The sequence below is a fragment of the Manacus candei genome, unplaced genomic scaffold (genome assembly GCF_025592945.1).
Source record: "Manacus candei isolate 608988 ecotype Guabito, Panama unplaced genomic scaffold, ASM2559294v1 h1tg000099l, whole genome shotgun sequence".
Lineage (NCBI taxonomy): Eukaryota > Metazoa > Chordata > Aves > Passeriformes > Pipridae > Manacus > Manacus candei.
The window spans coordinates 43,900-64,899 of NW_026138147.1; the positions used below are offsets into that span (position 1 = coordinate 43,900).

The 21,000-nt window shown below is 57.4% G+C and overlaps 2 long non-coding RNA genes across 3 annotated transcripts; one reads left to right on the forward strand and one right to left on the reverse strand.

The window, feature by feature from the left end:
* The first annotated feature begins 1,122 nt into the window (after window positions 1-1,122).
* On the forward strand, window positions 1,123-16,274 carry LOC127461321 (uncharacterized). The gene is made up of 3 exons (XR_007900031.1): window positions 1,123-1,259; window positions 7,417-7,726; window positions 15,881-16,274. It is a non-coding gene; the product is annotated as an uncharacterized LOC127461321 (long non-coding RNA).
* Window positions 1,279-11,186, reverse strand: LOC127461315 (uncharacterized). 2 transcript variants are annotated; one of them, XR_007900025.1, is made up of 3 exons: window positions 11,136-11,186; window positions 1,460-1,587; window positions 1,279-1,417 (listed from the first exon to the last, which is right to left on the reverse strand). It is a non-coding gene; the product is annotated as an uncharacterized LOC127461315 (long non-coding RNA). The 2 variants fall into 2 exon arrangements; XR_007900026.1 differs by lacking the exon at window positions 11,136-11,186 and adding an exon at window positions 4,598-4,869 and having other exon boundaries at window positions 1,460-1,518.
* Window positions 16,275-21,000: the final 4,726 nt, after the last annotated feature.

Consider the following 21,000-nt stretch of genomic DNA (forward strand, 5'->3'; position numbering starts at 1 on the left):
TGAAGGTCCTGGGCCGTGACATGCCCAGGGAGCCTCGGCAGGGCAGCTCCTGGCAGAGGGTGTCCTTGGTCACAGCAGCTTCTGTGACCAAATACTCTGGAGCAGCCCAAGAGCTGGGTGGGAGGTAGGAGCTCTGGGAGTGAGGGGTTTTCATGGCACTGTGGAATGGTTTGGAAGGCTGTGCCTGAGTGCTGGTGGAGCACACATTGGGCACCAAAAAGGACTGCTGTGGTTTAAGCCCATCCAACAACTAAGGAGCACAGAGCTGCTCCCTCCCATCATCCCCACCCCTGTGATGGGAGAGGAGAATCAGGAGGAGGTAAAACTGGTGGGTTGAGATAAGAACAGTTTAATAATTGAAATAAAGTAAAATATAATAACAGTAATAATAACAATAGTAATAGCAATAACGGGAATGAAAAAGAAAAGTACTGAGAGGGATAAATGCCATGAAAAACCAGTGATGCACAAGGGAACTGCTCAGCACCCACTGACCGATGCCCAGCCCATCCCCGGGAGGCACCTCCCAGTCAACTCCCCCAGTTCATGTACTGGGCATGACGTTCTGGGCTCTGGAATATCCCTCTGGCCCATTCAGGTCACCTGTCCTGGCCGTGCTCCCTCCTGGTTTCTTGTGCAGCTCCTCCCGGGCAGATCATGGGCAACTGAAAGGTCCTTGACTTGGGGTGAGCACGACTGAGGCACAGCCGAGACTCGGCTGGGTCATCAATGTTATTCTCCTCCTAAATTCACACCAGGCAGGCTCGTCCCTGGCTCTCACAAAGCCCAGCAAAGGCCTTGGGGTGGATCATAGGGGAGCAGCAGGGCTCAGCCCTTGTTCCAGCAAACCCCAGGGAAGGCAAAGGCTTGGCAGTTCACAGCCTCCTGTCTCTCTTGGCTGCCCCCCCAGATCTTCTCAACTGCCTCCTCTTCTCTAGTCCTGTGCCCACCCCATAGATAGGAAAATCCCCCAAAGGTTCAGGGATCTGTGATGGAGGAGTCCATTGTGCAGCTCTGCAAAGAAATGAAAGCTATGCGTGAAGATTTCCAGGAAGGGCTGGCATCCACAAAGCAGGATATTCAGCTGCTCAGAGAAGACCTGAACAAGGAACTAGGTGAGCAGGGCCACTCCCAAGCACTTCCATCTCTCTGAACACCAAAGCTGCTCTACAGGCAAACCACTCTGAGAGCTCGTCCTGCACAGCTCCTCAGGCCCGGAGGACTCTCTGCAGCTGCTCCACTCACATTTTATTTTTGCGGTGAATTTTGGGGGTGAATTTTTGGGGTAATTTGGGATGAGTTTGGGTTCCTGCATCGCCCCCTCAGGCCCGGAGGACTCTCTGCAGCTGCTCCAATCACGGTTTATTTTTGAGGATTGATCATCCTTTCATGGAATTCCCCGCTCTGAGGGGAGGGACTGATCATCCTTTTATGGAATTCCCCGCTCTGAGGGGAGGACTGATCATCCTTTTATGGAATTCCCCGCTCTGAGGGAATCACTGACCATTCCTGCCTGACCTGGAGAATATATAAACCTGGAGTTTCGGGACCTTTCCACCACTGGTGGGATCCAGGAGAGGACTGCAGCTCCCCGCTCTCAACCGCACTGAGACCACCCCCCTCAGCTGGACTGCCACCACCACTCCTGACCAGACTGCAGCAGCTCTGCCACCAGCAGCTCCAAAACGCCGTCAGGAACGTCCTGGACGGGGAGTTCCTGGGCAGGTTCCTCTCCCTGAGCGCCATGGAGAGAGGGGAGCTGGTCAAGAAAATCGGGACCACCTCGGACATCGTGCGTGGGGAGGGGACAGGGACAGGGCAGGGACAGGGACAGGGACAGGGGTGGGACTGGAACAGGGGGAGCTGGCCCAGAAACTCGGGAACACCCCGGACATCATATGTGAGGAGGGGACAGGGACAGGGACAGGGACTGGTGTGGGATGGGAGAGCTGGGCAAGAAAATCAAGACCACCCCGGACATCGACTGTGGGGAAGGGACAGGGACAGGGACTGGGACACCTGTGGGGATGGGAGAACTGGGCAAGAAAATCGGGACAACCCCGCATATCGTCCGTGGGTAGGGGACAGGGACTGGAGTGGGACAGGGCTGGGACACCTGTGGGGATGGGGGAGCTGGGCAAGGATGTGGGGAGGGGACAGGGACAGGGGTGGGGCTGGGACAGGGGGAACTGGGCAAGAAAATCGGGACCACACCAGATATCGTATGTGGGGAGGGGACAGGGACAGGGACAGGGGGAGCTGGGCAAGAAAATCGGGACAACCCCCGACTTTGGATGTGGGGAGGGGACAGGGAGGGGACGGGGGTGGGACAGGGACAGGGACTGGTGTGGGATGGGGGAGCTGGGCAAGAAAATGGGCACCACCTCTGACACCGTCTGTGGGGAGGGGACAGGGATGGGACAGGGGTGGGGCTGGGACAGGGGGAGCTGGCCCAGAAACTCGGGAGCACCCTGGCCATGGTGGTCCCACCCGGGACAGGTTTGGGGTCGGACAGGTTTGGGGTCGGACAAGTTTGGGAAGCGAATGTAGGACTGGGATTGGGGGTGAGCTGGGGCAGGTGATGATCCCTGACCCCCCCTCCTCCTGCCCCAGAGATTGACTGAATTTTTGGGGTGAATTTTTGGGGTCATTTGGGGCGGTTTCGGGTTTCTGCAGCGCCCCCCTCAGGCCCGGAGGTCTCTCTGCAGCTGCTCCACTCACATTTTATTTTTGGGGTGTATTTTGGGGGTGAATTTTTGGGGTCATTTGGGACGAGTTTGGATTCCTGCAGCGTCCCCCTCAGGCCTGGAAGACTCTGCAGCTGCTCCACTCGGGATTTATTTTTTGAGGACTGATCATCCTTTTATGGAATTCCCCCGCTCTGAGGGGAGGACTGACCATTCCTGCCTGAACTGGAGAATATATAAACCTGGAGTTTCGGGACCCCCTTTTTGGGGTAATTTGGGGAAATTTCGGTTTCTTGCAGCGCCCCCCTCAGGCCCGGAGGACTCACTGCAGCTGCTCCATTTGGGATTTATTTTTGGGGTGAGATTTTGGGGTAATTTGAGGCGATTTGGGGTTCCTGCAGCGCCCCCCTCAGACCCGGAGGACTCTGCAGCTGCTCCAATCAGGGTTTATTTTTGGGGTGAATTTTTGGGGTAATTTGGGGCGATTTCGGGTTCCTGCAGCGCCCCCCTCAGGCCTGGAGGACTCTCTGTAGCTGCTCCACTTGGGATTTATTTTTGGATGTATTATTAAGTGTATTTTTGGGGTGAATTTTTGGGGTAATTTGAGTAAATTTGAATTAAAATTAAAGGCAGAGGATGGTCCTGAGTAAACTTAAATTAAAAGTAAATGCACATGATGGTCCTGAGTAAATTTGGAAGAGAAGTCAAGGAAGGGGGGTTTGACACCTCTTTATCTGCACAGGAGGGGCCTGGTGTGGACACTGGGGCTGGGGGGGGCCCCTCTGGAAGGAGATCCCGGGTTTTTCCCCCCCCCCTTTATCCCTAGGGGAAACCCAGTGTGGTCCTGGCTCTGCTGATGGGACCCCCCAAGCTGGCCCTGCCCGGTGCTGGGGGTGCCCCCGTTCCCCCTTCTCCTCGTCCCCCCATTTCTGGGCTTCTCCTTTGGGTTGGGATCCCCTTCCCGGTCCTGCTCCGCTCCCTGGGCTCCTTTTCCCGGGATATCCCCGAGCCAGGGGCTGGGCAGGGGCCTCTGGGGGGGCTTCCTTGGGGGGCAGCGGGTGTCAGGGGGGTGTGGGGTGACAAATACAGCACCTGGTTTGGGGAGGAGGGGGGGATTTGGGGGCTCTGGGGTGGGATTGGGGACCCTCATCCTGCACTGGGAGAACAAACACAGCACCTGGTTGGGTGGGATTGGGAATTCAGGGGTCTGGGGGTTTTGGGGTGGGATTGGGGACCCCCATCCTGCACTGGGAGAACAAACACATCACCTGGTTGAGTAGGGGGGGATTTGGGGGGTCTGGGGGCTCTGGGGACCCCCATCCTGCACCTGGGAGAACAAGCACATCACCTGGTTTGGGGAGGGGGGATTTGGGGGGTCTGGGGTGGGATTGGGGACCCCCATCCTGCACCTGGGAGAACAAACACAGCACCTGGTTTGAGGTGTAGGGGAGGGGGGATTTTTGGGGTCTGGGGGCTCTGGGGGGCTCATCTTGCACCTGGGAGAACAAACACATCACCTGGTTTGGGGAGGGGGGATTTGGGGAGTCTGGGATTTTGGCTGAATTTTTGGGGTAATTTGTGGTTCCTGCAGTGCCCCCCTCAGGCCCGGAGGACTCTCTGCAGCTGCTCCACTCATATTTTATTTTTGGGGTGTATTTTGGGGGTGAATTTTTGGGGTCATTTGGGACAAGTTTGGATTCCTGCAGCGCCCCCCTCAGGCCTGGAAGACTCTCTGCAAATGCTCCAATCGCAGTTTATTTTTGAGGACTGATCATCCTTTTATGGATTTCCCCGCTCTGAGGGGAGGGACTGATCATCCTTTTATGGAATTCCCCACTCTGAGGGGAGGACTGATCATCCTTTTATGGAATTCCCCGCTCTGAGGGAATCACTGACCATTCCTGCCTGACCTGGAGAATATATAAACCTGGAGTTTCGGGACCTTTCCACCACTGGTGGGATCCAGGAGAGGACTGCAACTCCCCGCTCTCAACCGGACTGAGACCACCCCCCTCAGCTGGACTGCGACCACCACTCCTGACCAGACTGCAGCAGCTCTGCCACCAGCAGCTCCAAAACGCCGTCAGGAACGTCCTGGACGGGGAGTTCCTGGGCAGGTTCCTGTCCCTGAGCGCCATGGAGAGAGGGGAGCTGGCCAAGAAAATCGGGACCACCCCGGACATCGTGCGTGGGGAGGGGACAGTGACAGGGACAGGGCAGGGACAGGGACAGGGGTGGGGCTGGGACAGGGGGAGCTGGCCCAGAAACTCGGGAACACCCCGGACATCATATGTGAGGAGGGGACATGGACAGGGACAGGGACTGCTGTGGGATGGGAGAGCTGGGCAAGAAAATCGGGACAACACCAGATATCGTCTGTGGGGAAGGGACAGGGACAGGGACTGGGACTGGGACACCTGTGGGGATGGGAGAGCTGGGCAAGAAACTCGGGACCACCCCGGATATCGTCCGTGGGTCTGGGACAGGGACTGGGGTGGGACAGGGCTGGGACACCTGTGGGGATGGGGGAGCTGGGCAAGGACGTGGGGAGGGGACAGGGACAGGGGTGGGGCTGGGACAGGGGGAGCTGACCAAGAAAATTGGGACCACCCTGGACATCGTATGTGGGGATGGGACAGGGACAGAGACAGGGACAGGGGTGGGACAGGGACTGGTGTGGGATGGGGGAGCTGGCCAAGAAAATCGGGACAACCCCAGATATTGTCCATGGGGAGGGGACAGGGACAGGGGTGGGACTGGGACAGGGGGAGCTGGGCAAGAAAATCGGGACCACACCAGATATCGTATGTGGGGAGGGGACAGGGACAGGGCAGGGACAGGGGGGCCTGCCAAGAAACTCGGGACCACCCCAGATATTGTCCATGGGGAGGGGACAGGGACAGGGACTGGGGTGGGATGGGGGAGCTGGCCAAGAAAATGGGCACCACCTCCGACACCGTGTGTGGGGAGGGGACAGGGATGGGACAGGGGTGGGGCTGGGACAGGAGTGGGGCTGGGACAGGGGGAGCTGGCCTAGAAACTCGGGAGCACCCTGGCCATGGTGGTCCCACCCGGGACAGGTTTGGGGTCGGACAGGTTTGGGAAGCAAGTGCAGGACTGGGATTGGGGGTGGGCTGGGGCAGGTGATGATCCCTGACCCCCCCTCCCGCCCCAGAGATCCTGGACGATCTCCTGGAGATCTGAGGGGCTTCGGGACCCCCAATTCCCCCCTCTCCCACCCCAAAATCCCCCCAAAGTGCACATTTGGAATAAAACCCAAACCCCCACGGCCGTTCCCGAGGTGTCCGTGGGTCACGGGGGGTTCGTTGGCTATCGGGGGGTGGCACTTGGGGGGTTTTGGAAGGGGTTTGGGGGGGGTTTTGGAAGAGGTTTGGGGGGTTTTACTCCGTTTTTGGGGTGCTCGGGGGTGTTTCTGGCACCCCCTGGAGCATCGGCCTGGTGGTTTTGGGGCAATTCCGGGGGTTTTCGGGTGTCTCTGGGGCCTCCTCAGTCCTGGGGGAGTCTCTGCAGCTGCTCCAATCAGGGTTTATTTTTGGATGTATTTTTAAGTGTATTTTTGGGGTGAATTTTTGGGGTAATTTGGGGCGGTTTCGGGTTCCTGCAGCGCCCCCCTCAGTGCTGAACGGGGGGTCCTGCCCCCCCCGGCCCACCCCTCGTGAATGTGACCGTGTGTCCCCCCCTCACACACACATTGTACATAAACTTATTTTTAAATAAAGCTCTTTGCTCCTCACACCCTCCGGGGTTTGACACCTCTTTCTCTGCACGGGGGGGGGGCACAGGAGGGTCCTGAGTGAATTAAAATTAAAAGTAAGAGCACAGGATGGTCCTGATTAAATTTAAATTAAAATTAAATGCAGAGGATGGTCCTGAGTAAATTTAAATTAAATTAAAATGCACTGGATGGTCCTGAGTAAGATTAAATTAAAAGTAAAGGCAGAGGAGGGTCCTGAGTAAACTTAAATTAAAATTAAAGGCAGAGGATGGTCCTGAGTAAACTTGGGGGCTCTGGGGTGGAATTGGGGACCCCCATCCTGCACCTGGGAGAACAAGCACAGCACCTGGTTTGGGGAGGGGGGGATTTGAAGAGGGTCTGGGGGCTCTGGGGGGGCTCATCTTGCATCTGGGAGAACAAGCACAGAACCTGATTTGGGGAGGGGGGGTTTTGGGGTTCTGGGGTGGGATTGGGGACCCCCATCCTGCACTGCGAGAACAAGCAGAGCACCTGGTTTGGGGTGGGGGGGATTTGGGGGGTTGAGGGTCCCAAGCTGAAGGGTTTTTGGGGGGGAAGGATCCAACCCGATCCCCCCCCCCCCGAATTTGGGAGGCTGGGTGTCCTGGTTAGAACAGCTGGGACCGATTCATCCCCGGGTGGGTGCAGCCCAAAACTGGGCATTCCATGGCCTTCCAGGCCATGTTCCCAAAAACTGTTGTCAGGAGAGGCCTGGGAGGTGGGGAGGGGGATGTTCCGGAGCACCCCCCTACCCTTTTATGGACTGAGCAGCCTCATACCCTTTTATGGAATTCCCCGCTCTGAAGGGAGGACTGATCATCCTTTTATGGAATTCCCTGCTCTGAGGGGAGGACTGATCATCCTTTTATGGAATTCCGTGCTCTGAGGGGAGGACTGACCATCCTTTTATGGAATTCCCTGCTCTGAGGGGAGGGACTGATCATCCTTTTATGGAATTCCCCGCTCTGAGGGGAGGACTGATCATCCTTTTATGGAATTCCCTGCTCTGAGGGGAGGACTGATCATCCTTTTATGGAATTCCCCGCTCTGAGGGAATCACTGACCATTCCTGCCTGACCTGGAGAATATATAAACCTGGAGTTTCGGGACCTTTCCACCACTGGTGGGATCCAGGAGAGGACTGCAGCTCCCCGCTCTCAACCGCACTGAGACCACCCCCCTCAGCTGGACTGCGACCACCACTCCTGACCAGACTGCACCAGCTCTGCCACCAGCAGCTCCAAAACGCCGTCAGGAACGTCCTGGACGGGGAGTTCCTGGGCAGGTTCCTGTCCCTGAGCGCCATGGAGAGAGGGGAGCTGGCCCAGAAAATCTGGACCACCCCGGACATCGTGCGTGAGGAGGGGACAGGGACTGGGACAGGGACTGGTGTGGGATGGGAGAGCTGGGCAAGAAAATCGGGACCGCCCCGGTCATCGTCTGTGGGGAAGGGACAGGGACAGGGACTGGGACACCTGTGGGGATGGGAGAGCTGGGCAAGAAAATCGGGACCACCCCGCATATCGTCCGTGGGTAGGGGACAGGGACTGGGGTGGGACAGGGCTGGGACACCTGTGGGGATGGGGGAGCTGGGCAAGGATGTGGGGAGGGGACAGGGACAGGGGTGGGGCTGGGACAGGGGGAGCTGGGCAAGAAAATCGGGACAACCCCCGACATTGGTTGTGGGGAGGGGACAGGGAGGGGAGGGGGGTGGGACAGGGACTGGTGTGGGATGGGGGAGCTGGGCAAGAAAATCGGGACAACTCCAGGTATTGTCCATGGGGAGGGGACAGGGACAGGGACAGGGACTGGGGTGGGATGGGGGAGCTGGGCAAGAAAATGGGCACCACCTCTGACACCGTCTGTGGGGAGGGGACAGGGATGGGACAGGGGTGGGGCTGGGACAGGGGGAGCTGGCCCAGAAACTCGGGAGCACCCTGACCATGGTGGTCCCACCCGGGACAGGTTTGGGGTCGGACAGGTTTGGGGTCGGACAGGTTTGGGAAGCGAATGTAGGACTGGGATTGGGGGTGGGCTGGGGCAGGTGATGATCCCTGACCCCCCCTCCTCCTGCCCCAGAGATTGACTGAATTTTTGGGGTGAATTTTTGGGGTCATTTGGGGCGGTTTCGGGTTCCTGCACCGCCCCCCTCAGGCCCGGAGGTCTCTCTGCAGCTGCTCCACTCGCGGTTTATTTTTGGGTGTATTTTTGGGGTGAATTTTTGGGGTAATTTTAGGCGATTTGGGGTTCCTGCAGAGCCCCCATCAGGCCTGGAGGACTCTCCGCCGCTGCTCCAATCGAGGTTATTTTTGGGGTGTATTTTGGGGGTGAATTTTTGGGGTCATTTGGGACGAGTTTGGGTTCCTGCAGCGTCCCCCTCAGGCCTGGAAGACTCTGCAGCTGCTCCACTCGGGATTTATTTTTTGAGGACTGATCATCCTTTTATGGAATTCCCCCGCTCTGAGGGGAGGACTGACCATTCCTGCCTGAACTGGAGAATATATAAACCTGGAGTTTCGGGACCCCCTTTTTGGGGTTATTTGGGGCAATTTTGGTTTCCCGCAGCGCCCCCCTTAGGCTCGGAGGACTCTCTGCATCTGCTCCAATTGGGGGTTATTTTGGGGGTGAATTTTTGGGGTAATTGGTGGCGATTTGGGGTTCCTGCAGCGCCCCCCTCAGGCCCGGAGGACTCACTGCAGCTGCTCCATTTGGGATTTATTTTTGGGGTGAGATTTTGGGGTAATTTGAGGCGATTTGGGGTTCCTGCAGCGCCCCCCTCAGACCCGGAGGACTCTGCAGCTGCTCCAATCAGGGTTTATTTTAGGGTGTATTTTTGGGGTGAATTTTTGGGGTAATTTCGGGTTGTTTTGGGGTTCCTACAGCGCCCCCCTCAGACCCGGAGGACTCTCTGCAGCTGATCCACTCGGGATTTATTTTTCAGTGTATTTTTGGGGTAATTCGGGCTGTTTCGGGTTCCTGCTGCGCCCCCCTCAGGCCTGGAGGACTCTCTGCAGCTACTGCACTCAGGATTTATTTTTGGGGTGTATTTTGGGGGTGAATTTTTGGGGTAATTTGGGGCAGTTTTGGGTTTCTGCAGCGCCCCCCTCAGGCCTGGAGGAGTCTCTGCAGCTGCTCCAATCAGGGTTTATTTTTGGATGTATTATTAAGTGTATTTTTGGGGTGAATTTTTGGGGTAATTTGAGTAAATTTGAATTAAAATTAAAGGCAGAGGATGGTCCTGAGTAAACTTAAATTAAAAGTAAATGCACATGATGGTCCTGAGTAAATTTGAAAGAGAAGTCAAGGAAGGGGGGTTTGACACCTCTTTATCTGCACAGGAGGGGCCTGGGGGGGACACTGGGGCTGGGGGGGGCCCCTCTGGAAGGAGATCCCGGGTTTTTTCCCCCCCCCCTTTATCCCTAGGGGAAGCCCAGTGTGGTCCTGGCTCTGCTGATGGGACCCCCCAAGCTGGCCCTGCCCGGTGCTGGGGGTGCCCCCGTTCCCCCTTCTCCTCGTCCCCCCATTTCTGGGCTTCTCCTTCGGGTTGGGATCCCCTTCCCAGTCCTGCTCCGCTCCCTGGGCTCCTTTTCCCGGGATATCCCCGAGCCAGGGGCTGGGCAGGGGCCTCTGGGGGGGCTTCCTTGGGGGGCAGCGGGTGTCAGGGGGGTGTGGGGTGACAAATACAGCACCTGGTTTGGGGAGGAGGGGGGGATTTGGGGGCTCTGGGGTGGGATTGGGGACCCTCATCCTGCACTGGGAGAACAAACACAGCACCTGGTTGGGTGGGATTGGGGATTCAGGGGTCTGGGGGTTTTGGGGTGGGATTGGGGACCCCCATCCTGCACTGGGAGAACAAACACATCACCTGGTTGAGTAGGGGGGGATTTGGGGGGTCTGGGGGCTCTGGGGACCCCCATCCTGCACCTGGGAGAACAAGCACATCACCTGGTTTGGGGAGGGGGGATTTGGGGGGTCTGGGGTGGGATTGGGGACCCCCATCCTGCACCTGGGAGAACAAACACAGCACCTGGTTTGAGGTGTAGGGGAGGGGGGATTTTTGGGGTCTGGGGGCTCTGGGGGGCTCATCTTGCACCTGAGAGAACAAACACATCACCTGGTTTGGGGAGGGGGGATTTGGGGGTCTGGGGGTTCTGGGGGAGCTCATCCTGTACCTGGGAGAACAAACACAGCACCTGGTTTGGGGAGGGGGGATTTGGGGAGTCTGGGATTTTGGCTGAATTTTTGGGGTAATTTGGGGTTCCTGCAGTGCCCCCCTCAGGCCCGGAGGACTCTCTGCAGCTGCTCCACTCATATTTTATTTTTGGGGTGTATTTTGGGGGTGAATTTTTGGGGTCATTTGGGACAAGTTTGGGTTCCTGCAGCGCCCCCCTCAGGCCTGGAAGACTCTCTGTAAATACTCCAATCGCAGTTTATTTTTGAGGACTGATCATCCTTTTATGGAATTCCCCGCTCTGAGGGGAGGACTGATCATCCTTTTATGGAATTCCCCGCTCTGAGGGGAGGACTGATCATCCTTTTATGGAATTCCCCGCTCTGAGGGGAGGACTGATCATCCTTTATGGAATTCCCCGCTCTGAGGGGAGGACTGACCATTCCTGCCTGACCTGGAGAATATATAAACCTGGAGTTTCGGGACCTTTCCACCACTGGTGGGATCCAGGAGAGGACTGCACCTCCCCGCTCTCAACCAGACTGAGACCACCCCCCTCAGCTGGACTGCGACCACCACTCCTGACCAGACTGCAGCAGCTCTGCCACCAGCAGCTCCAAAACGCCGTCAGGAACGTCCTGGACGGGGAGTTCCTGGGCAGGTTCCTGTCCCTGAGCGCCATGGAGAGAGGGGAGCTGGCCCAGAAAATCGGGACCACCCCGGACATCGTGCGTGGGGAGGGGACAGGGACAGGGCTGGGACAGGGACAGGGACAGGGGTGGGGCTGGGACAGGGGGAGCTGACCCAGAAACTCGGGAACACCCCGGACATCATATGTGAGGAGGGGACAGGGACAGGGACAGGGACTGGTGTGGGATGAGGGAGCTGGGCAAGAAAATCGGGACAACCCCAGATATCGTCTGTGGGGAAGGGACAGGGACAGGGACTGGGACACCTGTGGGGATGGGAGAGCAGAGCAAGAAAATCAGGACAACCCCGGACATCGTCCGTGGGGAGGGGACAGGGACAGGGCAGGGACAGGGACAGGGGGAGTTGACCAAGAAAATTGGGACAACCCCCAACATCGTCCGTGGGTAGGGGACAGGGACTGGGGTGGGACAGGGCTGGGACACCTGTGGGGATGGGGGAACTGGCCGAGTACGTGGGGAGGGGACAGGGACAGGGATGGGGCTGGGACAGGGGGAGCAGGCCAAGAAAATTGTGACAAAACCAGATATCGTATGTGGGGAGGGGACAGAGACAGGGACAGGGGAGCTGGCCAAGAAAATTGGGACCACCCTGGATATCGTATGTGGGGAGGGGACAGGGACAGGGGTGGGACAGGGGGAGCTGACCCAGAAAATCAGGACAACACCAGATATCATATGTGGGGACGGGACAGGACAGGGACAGGGACAGGGGTGGGACAGGGACTGGTGTGGGATGGGCGAGCTGGCCAAGAAACTCGGGACAACCCCCGACATTGGATGTGGAGAGGGGACAGGGACAGGGCTGGGACACCTGTGGAAAGGGGGGAGCTGGGCAAGAAAATCGGGACCACCCCGGATATCTTCCGTGGGTCGGGGACAGGGACTGGGGTGGGACAGGGCTGGGACACCTGTGGGGATGGGGGAGCTGGGTAAGGACGTGGGGAGGGGACAGGGACAGGGGTGGGGCTGGGACAGGGGGAGCTGACCAAGAAAATCGGGACCACACCAGATATCGTCTGTGGGGAGGGGACAGGGACAGGGACAGGGCAGAGACAGGGACAGGGGGAGCTGGGCAAGAAAATCGGGACCACCCCGGACATCGTGCGTGGGGAGGGGACAGGGACTGGGCTGGGACTGGGATGGGATGGGGGAGCTGGGTAAGGAACTCGGGAGAACCCCCGACATCGTATGTGGGGAGGGGACAGGGACAGGGTTGGGACAGGGACAAGGCTGGAACAGGGACAGGGGGAGCTGGGCATGAAAATCAGGACAATACCAGATATCGTATGTGGGGAGGGGACAGAGACAGGGACAGGATAGCTGGCCAAGAAAATTGGGACCACCCTGGATATCGTATGTGGGGAGGGGACAGGGACAGGGACAGGGGAAGCTGGGCAAGAAAATCGGGACAACCTCGGACATTGGATGTGGGGAGGGGACAGGAACAGGGACTGGGGTGGGCCTGGAACAGGGACAGGGACAGGGACAGGGACTGGTGTGGGATGGGGGAGCTGGCCAAGAAAATCAGGATCACCCCGGACATTGTCTGTGGGGAGGGGACAGGGATGGGACAGGGGTGGGACTGGGACAGGGGGAGCTGGCCAAGAAACTCGGGAACACCCCGGACATCGTACGTGGAGAGGGGACAGGGACAGGGACAGGGACTGGTGTGGGATGGGGGAGCTGGGCAAGAAACTCGGGACAACACCAGATATCGTCTGTGGGGAAGGGACAGGGACAGGGACTGGGACACCTGTGGGCATGGGAGAGCTGGGCAAGGACATGGGGAGGGGACAGGGACAAGGCTGGAACAGGGAGAGGGGGAGCTGACCAAGAAAATCGGGACCACCCCGGACATCGTATGTGGGGAGGGGACAGGACAGGGACAGGGACAGGGGAGCTGGCCAAGAAAATCGGGACCACCCTGGATATCGTATGTGGGGAGGGGACAGGGACAGGACAGGGACTGGTGTGGGATGGGGGAGCTGGGCAAGAAACTCGGGACAACACCAGGTATCATCTGTGGGGAAGGGACAGGGACAGGGATGGGACAGGGACTGGTATGGGATGGAGGAACTGGGCAAGAAACTCGGGACAACACCAGAAATTGTACGTGGGGAGGGGACAGGGACAGGGCAGGGACACCTGTGGGGATGGGGGAGCTGGCCCAGAAACTCGGGAGCACCCTGGCCATGGTGGTCCCACCCGGGACAGGTTTGGGGTCAGACAGGTTTGGGGTCGGACAGGTTTGGGGTTGGACAGGTTTGGGAAGCAAGTGCAGGACTGGGATTGGGGTGGGCTGGGGCAGATGATGGTCCCTGACCCCCCCTCCCGCCCCAGAGATCCTGGACGATCTCCTGGAGATCTGAGGGGCTTCAGGACCCCCAATTCCCCCCCTCTCCCACCCCAAAATCCCACCAAAGTGCCCATTTGGAATAAAACCCAAACCCCCACGGCCGTTCCCGGGGTGTCCGTGGGTCACGGGGGGTTCGTTGGCGCTCGGGGGGCGGCACTTGGGGGGTTTTGGAAGGGGTTTGGGGGGGCTTTGTTCCGTTTTTGGGGTGCTCGGGGGTGTTTCTGGCACCCCCCTGGAGCAGCGGCCTGGTGGGTTTGGGGCAATTCCGGGGGTTTTCGGGTGTCTCTGGGGCCTCCTCAGGCCCGGGGGAGTCTCTGCAGCTGCTCCACTAGGGATTTATTTTTGGGGTAAATTTTTGGGGTAATTTTGGGTGGTTTCGGGTTCCTGCAGCGCCCCCCTCAGGCCCGGAGGACTCTCTGCAGCTGCTTCACTCACATTTTATTTTTGAGGTGTATTTTGGGGGTGAATTTTTGGGGTAATTTGGGGCTGTTTTGGGGTTCCTGCTGTGCCCCCCTCAGGCCCGGAGGACTCTTTGCAAATGGTCCACTCGGGATTTATTTTCCACTGTATTTTTGGGGTAATTTTGGGCTGTTTCGGGTTCCTGCACCGACCCCCTCAGGCCTGGAGGACTCTCTGCAAATGCTCCAATCGATTTTATTTTTGGGGTGAATTTTTGGGGTAATTTCAGGCAATTTCAGGATTCTGCAGCGCCCCTCACAGACCCGAAGGACTCTCTGCAGCTGCTCCACTCACAATTTATTTTTGGGTGTATTTTGGAGGTGAATTTTTGGGGTCATTTGGGGCACTTTGGGACTCTGCAGTGCCCCCCTCCGACCCGAAGGACTCTCTGCAGCTGCTCCACTCACAATTTATTTTTGGGTCTCTCTTTAGTGTGAAATTTGGGGGTAATTTGGGGCGGTTTCAGGTTCTTGCAGTGCCCCCCTGAGGCCCGGAGGACTCTCTGCAGCTGCTCCCATCAGGGTTTATTTTTGGATGTATTTTTAATTGTATTTTTGGGGTGAATTTTTGGGGTAATTTGGGGTGGTTTCGGGTTCCTGCAGCGCCCCCCTCAGTGTTGAACGGGGGGTCCTGCCCCCCCCGGACCCCCCCTCGTGAATGTGACCGTGTGTCCCCCCCCTCACACACACACATAGTACATAAACTTATTTTTAAATAAAGATCTTTGCTCCTCACACCCTCCGGGGTTTGACACCACTTTGCCTGCACGGGGCCGGGCACAGGATGGTCCTGAGTAAATTTAAATTAAAATAAAAGGCAGAGGAGGGTCCTGAGTAAACTTGGGGGCTCTGGGGTGGAAATGGGGTGGGATTGGGGACCCCCACCCTTCACAAGGAGAACAAACACAGCACCTGGTTTGGGGAAGGGGGGATTTGGGGGGTCTGTGGGCTCCGGGGGGCTCATCTTGTACCTGGGAGAACAAGCACAGCACCTAGTTTGGGGTGGGGGGATTTGGGGGGTTGAGGGTCCCAAGTTGAAGGGTTTTGGGGGGGAAGGATCCAACCCAAACCCCCCCCCCCCCGAATTTGGGAGGCTGGGTGTCCTGGTTAGAACAGCTGGGACCGATTCATCCCCGGGTGGCTGCAGCCCAAAACTGTGCATTCCATGGCCTTCCAGGCAATTGTCCCAAAAACTGCAGTCAGGAGAGACCTGGGAGGTGGGGAGGGGGATGTTCCTGAGCACCCCCCTACCCTTTTATGGACTGAGTAGCCTCAGACCCTTTTATGGAATTCCCCACTCTGAGGGGAGGGATTGATCATCCTTTTATGGAATTCCCCGCTCTGAGGGGAGGACTGATCATCCTTTTATGGAATTCCCCGCTCTGAGGGGAGGGATTGATCATCCTTTTATGGAATTCCCTGCTCTGAGGGGAGGACTGACCATCCTTTTATGGAATTCCCTGCTCTGAGGGGAGGACTGATCATCCTTTTATGGAATTCCCCTCTCTGAGGGGAGGACTGACCATTCCTGCCTGACCTGGAGAATATATAAACCTGGAGTTTCGGGACCTTTCCACCACTGGTGGGATCCAGGAGAGGACTGCAGCTCCCCGCTCTCAACCGCACTGAGACCACCCCCCTCAGCTGGACTGCGACCACCACTCCTGACCAGACTGCACCAGCTCTGCCACCAGCAGCTCCAAAACGCTGTCAGGAACGTCCTGGACGGGGAGTTCCTGGGCAGGTTCCTGTCCCTGAGCGCCATGGAGAGAGGGGAGCTGGCCAAGAAAATCGGGACCACCCCGGACATCGTGCGTGGGGAGGGGACAGGGACAGGGCAGGGACAGGGACAGGGACAGGGGTGGGGCTGGGACAGGGGGAGCTGGCCCAGAAACTCGGGAACACCCCGGACATCATATGTGAGGAGGGGACAGGGACAGGGACAGGGACAGGGACTGGTGTGGGATGGGAGAGCTGGGCAAGAAACTCGGGACAACACCAGATATCGTCTGTGGGGAAGGGACAGGGACAGGGACTGGGACACCTGTGGGGATGGGGGAGCTGGGCAAGAAACTCGGGACCACCCCGGATATCGTCTGTGGGTAGGGGACAGGGACTGGGGTGGGACAGGGCTGGGACACCTGTGGGGATGGGGGAGCTGGGCAAGGACGTGGGGAGGGGACAGGGACAGGGGTGGGACTGGGACAGGGGGAGCTGGCCAAGAAAATTGGGACAACCCTGGATATCGTATGTGGGGAGGGGACAGGGACAGGGCAGGGACAGGGGGGGCTGGCCAAGAAATTCGGGACCACCCCAGTTATTGTCCATGGGGAGGGGACAGGGACAGGGACTGGGGTGGGATGGGGGAGTTGGCCAAGAAAATGGGCACCACCTCCGACACCCTGTGTGGGGAGGGGACAGGGATGGGACAGGAGTGGGGCTGGGACAGGGGGAGCTGGCCCAGAAACTCGGGAGCACCCTGGCCATGGTGGTCCCACCCGGGACAGGTTTAAGGTCAGACAGGTTTGGGAAGGAAGTGCAGGACTGGGAATGGGGGTGGGCTGGGGCAGGTGATGATCCCTGACCCCCCCTCCCGCCCCAGAGATCCTGGACGATCTCCTGGAGATCTGAGGGGCTTCGGGACCCCCAATTCCCCCCTCTCCCACCCCAAAATCCCCCCAAAGTGCACATTTGGAATAAAACCCAAACCCCCACGGCCGTTCCCGGGGTGTCCGTGGGTCACGGCGGGTTCGTTGGCACTCGGGGGGCGGCACTTGGGGGGTTTTGGAAGGGGTTTGGGGGGGGTTTTGGAAGGGGTTTGGGGGGCTTTACTCCGTTTTTGGGGTGCTCGGGGGTGTTTCTGGCACCCCCCTGGAGCAGCGGCCTGGTGGTTTTGGGGCAATTCCGGGGGTTTTCGGGTGTCTCTGGGGCCTCCTCAGGCCCGGGGGACTCTCTGCAGCTGCTCCACTCGGGATTTATTTTTGGGTGGCCCTGACATGGGGCACAGCTTTTGTGCTGCCTGACCCTGAAACAGCTCCCTGCTGAAGTGTTCTCTGCAGGTGGTCATGGCCACACTTGTCTCCCTCATCTCTGCAGAGAGTGTGTGCTGTGAGTTCTCTGATCCCCTGATCCTTGTTAAGGTTCCCCCCTTGCAGTCCTGTCAGCGTCTCTCTCCCTTTCCCCACTCCCCTTCTCCCACTCCCCACTCCTGGGGCCATCTTGGGGCACATGTGATCCCAACCTTGTCTTCCTGTTGAAGATCCACAAGGAGACCCAGCTCCATGAGCACTGCAGGTGTCTCTGAGCACAGGGGCCTGTGCAGAACAGCTCTCCCTGAAGAGCTGGTGCTGGGAAGGGAAGGAGTCAGCTGGGGCACAGACACCCCAGTGGGCCTGCTGAGCCCCAGATGGTGCTCCTGGGCCTGGCTCAGGCAGGACACAGTGTGTGTTGGGGCACAGCCTGTTGCACCCCGGGCAGGGAAAGGGGAGACAAGATGGGCCTCACCTGCCTGGGGGTCCTGTTCTTGCTGCAGGAGCAAATCTCTGGCAGTGAGCAGCCCAGAACAGTCCAGGGCAACTCCTTGACTTCCTGATGGCTCAGGGCACTGTGGCCTTAGGATGAAGCCTGTGGCCCTCTTTTCAAAGCTGAAGCCATATTTAATTGAGCTACAGAAAGCACCAATGAGAGGCTGAAAAGGGAGGAAAATGTGCTCCGAGTTTCTTGTTCCCTCCCTGCCAAAAGATAGAAGACAAAGGGAAAACCATTTCCAGATTGTACCTCCATCACAAAATTGAATTCCTGTGAGCTGAGGATTTCTGAGGGGGAGTGAGGAAGGAAAATATACACCCAGAGGAGAGCCCTGAGAAGAGATCCTCTGGCAGGGAGCTTAAATCAGAGCCTTTGGGCATCCTTGTGTCAGAGAGCTGGTCTGCCTCTCAAGGAGGAAGCATCAGTGTTATGGTTCCAAAGCCAGGGCGTGGAGCTTTGTGATGAATGTCCACCCCATCCCCTCATCCTGGAGGGTGGGTCTTTGAGAACCTGTTTGCTATGGTTTGGTTTAATTTGTTTCTTTTCCCCTGCATGGTCCAGAGGGCAGGGCAGCCTCCCAATGTTTTGGCTTTGCTTGTGGCAACCATGTGGTAGCTGCCATTTGGGGCTTTTCTGTCCCGGGGTAGGGGGACTAGGAAACAATTTCTGCCTTTTTAGCTTAAACCATTTTCCCTTGGTTCTTTGGAGTTCCTGCTATTTCCTTTTTAAATTGTTATTTTTGTACTTTTATCTCTTCATTATATGGAGAGGACATATTATATTATGTCCCTTCATTATTGGAGAGGAGTAGGGAGAGGTTGAAACAAAAGGGGAGTGACTTGTTTACAATCTCAATCCACCAGTAACTGTGCAAAGCCATCACAGTCAGTGACCCAGGATCATTGTTCTGCCTTCACAGACAGGAAAATGAAGAAAATGATGAGGGCCCAGGAATCCAAGATGGACAAGAAATTTCAGCAGCTCTGCCAAAGAATTGGAACTCTGGAACAAGAATTCTACGGGAGGCAGGGGTTCAAACAGCACATCCTTCAGCTCCTCGGAGCAAAGATGGAGATAGAACAAGGTGAGCAGGGCCATTCCCAAGCACTTCCATCTCCCTGAACACCAAAGCTGCTCTACAGGCAAACCACCCTGTGAGTTCGTCCTGCACAGCTCCTCAAAGGGGATGGAGAAGGACGGCCCTGACATGGGGAGAGGCCCAGAGAAGCTGCCTTCAGTCCTGGGAATCACCACCACAATCCATCCCGTGACTAAAGGCCACTTGTCTGGGCCTCTGCCCACGGGGAACAAACAGCTTTTGTGATCCGTGACACTGAAACAGCTCCATGCTGAAGTGTTCCCTGCAGGGGGTCAAGGCCCCTCTTCTCTCCCTTGTCTTTGAGGGCAGTGAGGACAGCTCTGACCCGATGGGTGCTAAAGGTGTCCACTGCCAGTCCTCCCACGCACTCACCTTCCTCATGACAGAGGGTTGTCTCCCATGGCCCACGGATGCTGTCTGCAGACGTGGAGGGGGATGATCCCTACCCCCCATCCTGCCCCCCAGGCCTTTGCCAAGGCCTCAGGAAGGCTCACAGGGCCTGGGCTCTTTCCCCAGCCCTGCTGCACTCAACCCATCCAAGCAATTCAAGGAACCTGGTCAGGAAGAAGGGCAGGCACCAGTCCAGGCTCAGGGCTGACCCTCTGGCAAGTCGCTGTGCAGAGAAGGCCCTGGGGGTTCTGGTGGACAGAGAGCTGGCCAAGGGTCAGCAATGGCCAAGAAGGCCCAAGGCTGCCTGGGCTGCCTTCGGAAGAGCTTTGCCAGCAGGCCAAGGGAGGAGCAGCCCTGGTGAGGCCCATCTGGAGTGCTGTGTCCAGTGCTGGGTTCCTCAGTACAAGGGAAACATGGAGCTCCTGCAGCGGGTCCAGCTGAGGCTGCAGAGATGATCAGGGGCTGGAGAGGCTGAGGGAGCTGGGCCTGTTTAGTCTGGAGAAGTCTGAGAGGGGATGTCATCAGTGGACACAAGTGTTTGAAGGGTCAGGAGGATGGAGCCAGGCTCTTCTGGGTGGTGCTGAGTGACAGGATGGGAGGCAATGGGCAGAAAGGGAAACAAAGCAATTTCCACCTGAACACCAGGAAGAACTTCATTACTGTGAGGGTGACTCAGCACTGGGACCAGTTCCTAGAGAGATTGTGGAGATATCCTTGGAGATATTCAAAATCCCCTGGAGGAGGTTCTGACCACCCAGCTCCAGGTGTCCCATCTGGGTTGGACCAGGTGATCTCTGGAGGTCCCTTGCAACCTCTCCTTGTCTGTGTTTCTGTGATTCTGTACAGGGCACGAGACATCTGAAAACACAGCTTTCAGAACCTACCAAGTCAGATGTAGCTGGATCTCTACCCAATTCCTGTGTGGGTTTAATTTTCACTTCCTCTTGGCTCTTTAATCTTTTGCAGGTGTGCTGATAGAAAGTGCATCAGAAGACGAGGCCATGATACAGATGCGTAGACAACTCCTGAGCTGGTGAAGCATTGATCAACAAAATTAAAGTCTGGCTCTCATTACATTTCCCTTGAGCTTGGCCCCCCACCCCCTGCACTCCCTGGGCTTGCTGTGTTGGGAAGTGCTCGTGCTGCCGGAAGACTGAGATAATTGTTAGGGCTTTTCTCCCTCCTGTGAGCTGGTTCCTGCTGTGCCAGGGCAGATCCATCCACTGCCTGGTTTCAAACAAGTGAAAGCAACAGCAGCCAAAGTGCAACCCAGAGCAGAGCTGAATTACCCAGCGAGCTCTACACAAAATCTCAGGCAGAGTCCTGGGAATCCTGGATTTTAAGTGTTTTAACATTTTGCGTGTGTGAAGAATCTGGGATGTACAGCAGTGGGGGAACCATTTCACCTGGAGAATGAAGTGTTCAGTTGCAATCCTGATTTTTCTGTGACATGTTTACTACACTCGCATTACCTGTCTTCTTTCCTGCTTCTGTTTTTAGTTAATGTGTACAGCACAAGTGTAGAATTAGCATGTTCCTCCTGAGGCCGGGGCAACACCTGTCTTCCAAGGGTGCCTGTGCCCTGCGCAGGCAGAGGAGTTCCCTTAGAGTAAGAGAACCACCACTGTGCCCCGCTAGTTGGGCACCATCTGTCACAGTCGCAGGGGAGAGAAGCCGCGACAGCCGGGGGTTCGTGCAGAGTGGTAGCTCGAAGCTATTGCAGCCTTATTAGGGTGTGCCACCCCTATTTATAGGGCGGCAGGAGAAGGTTCCAGAAACCAGGGAGGAGCATAGGACAGGCAGGGACATGGACCAGTCAGAAGGGAAAGGAGGGAATAAGGGAGAAA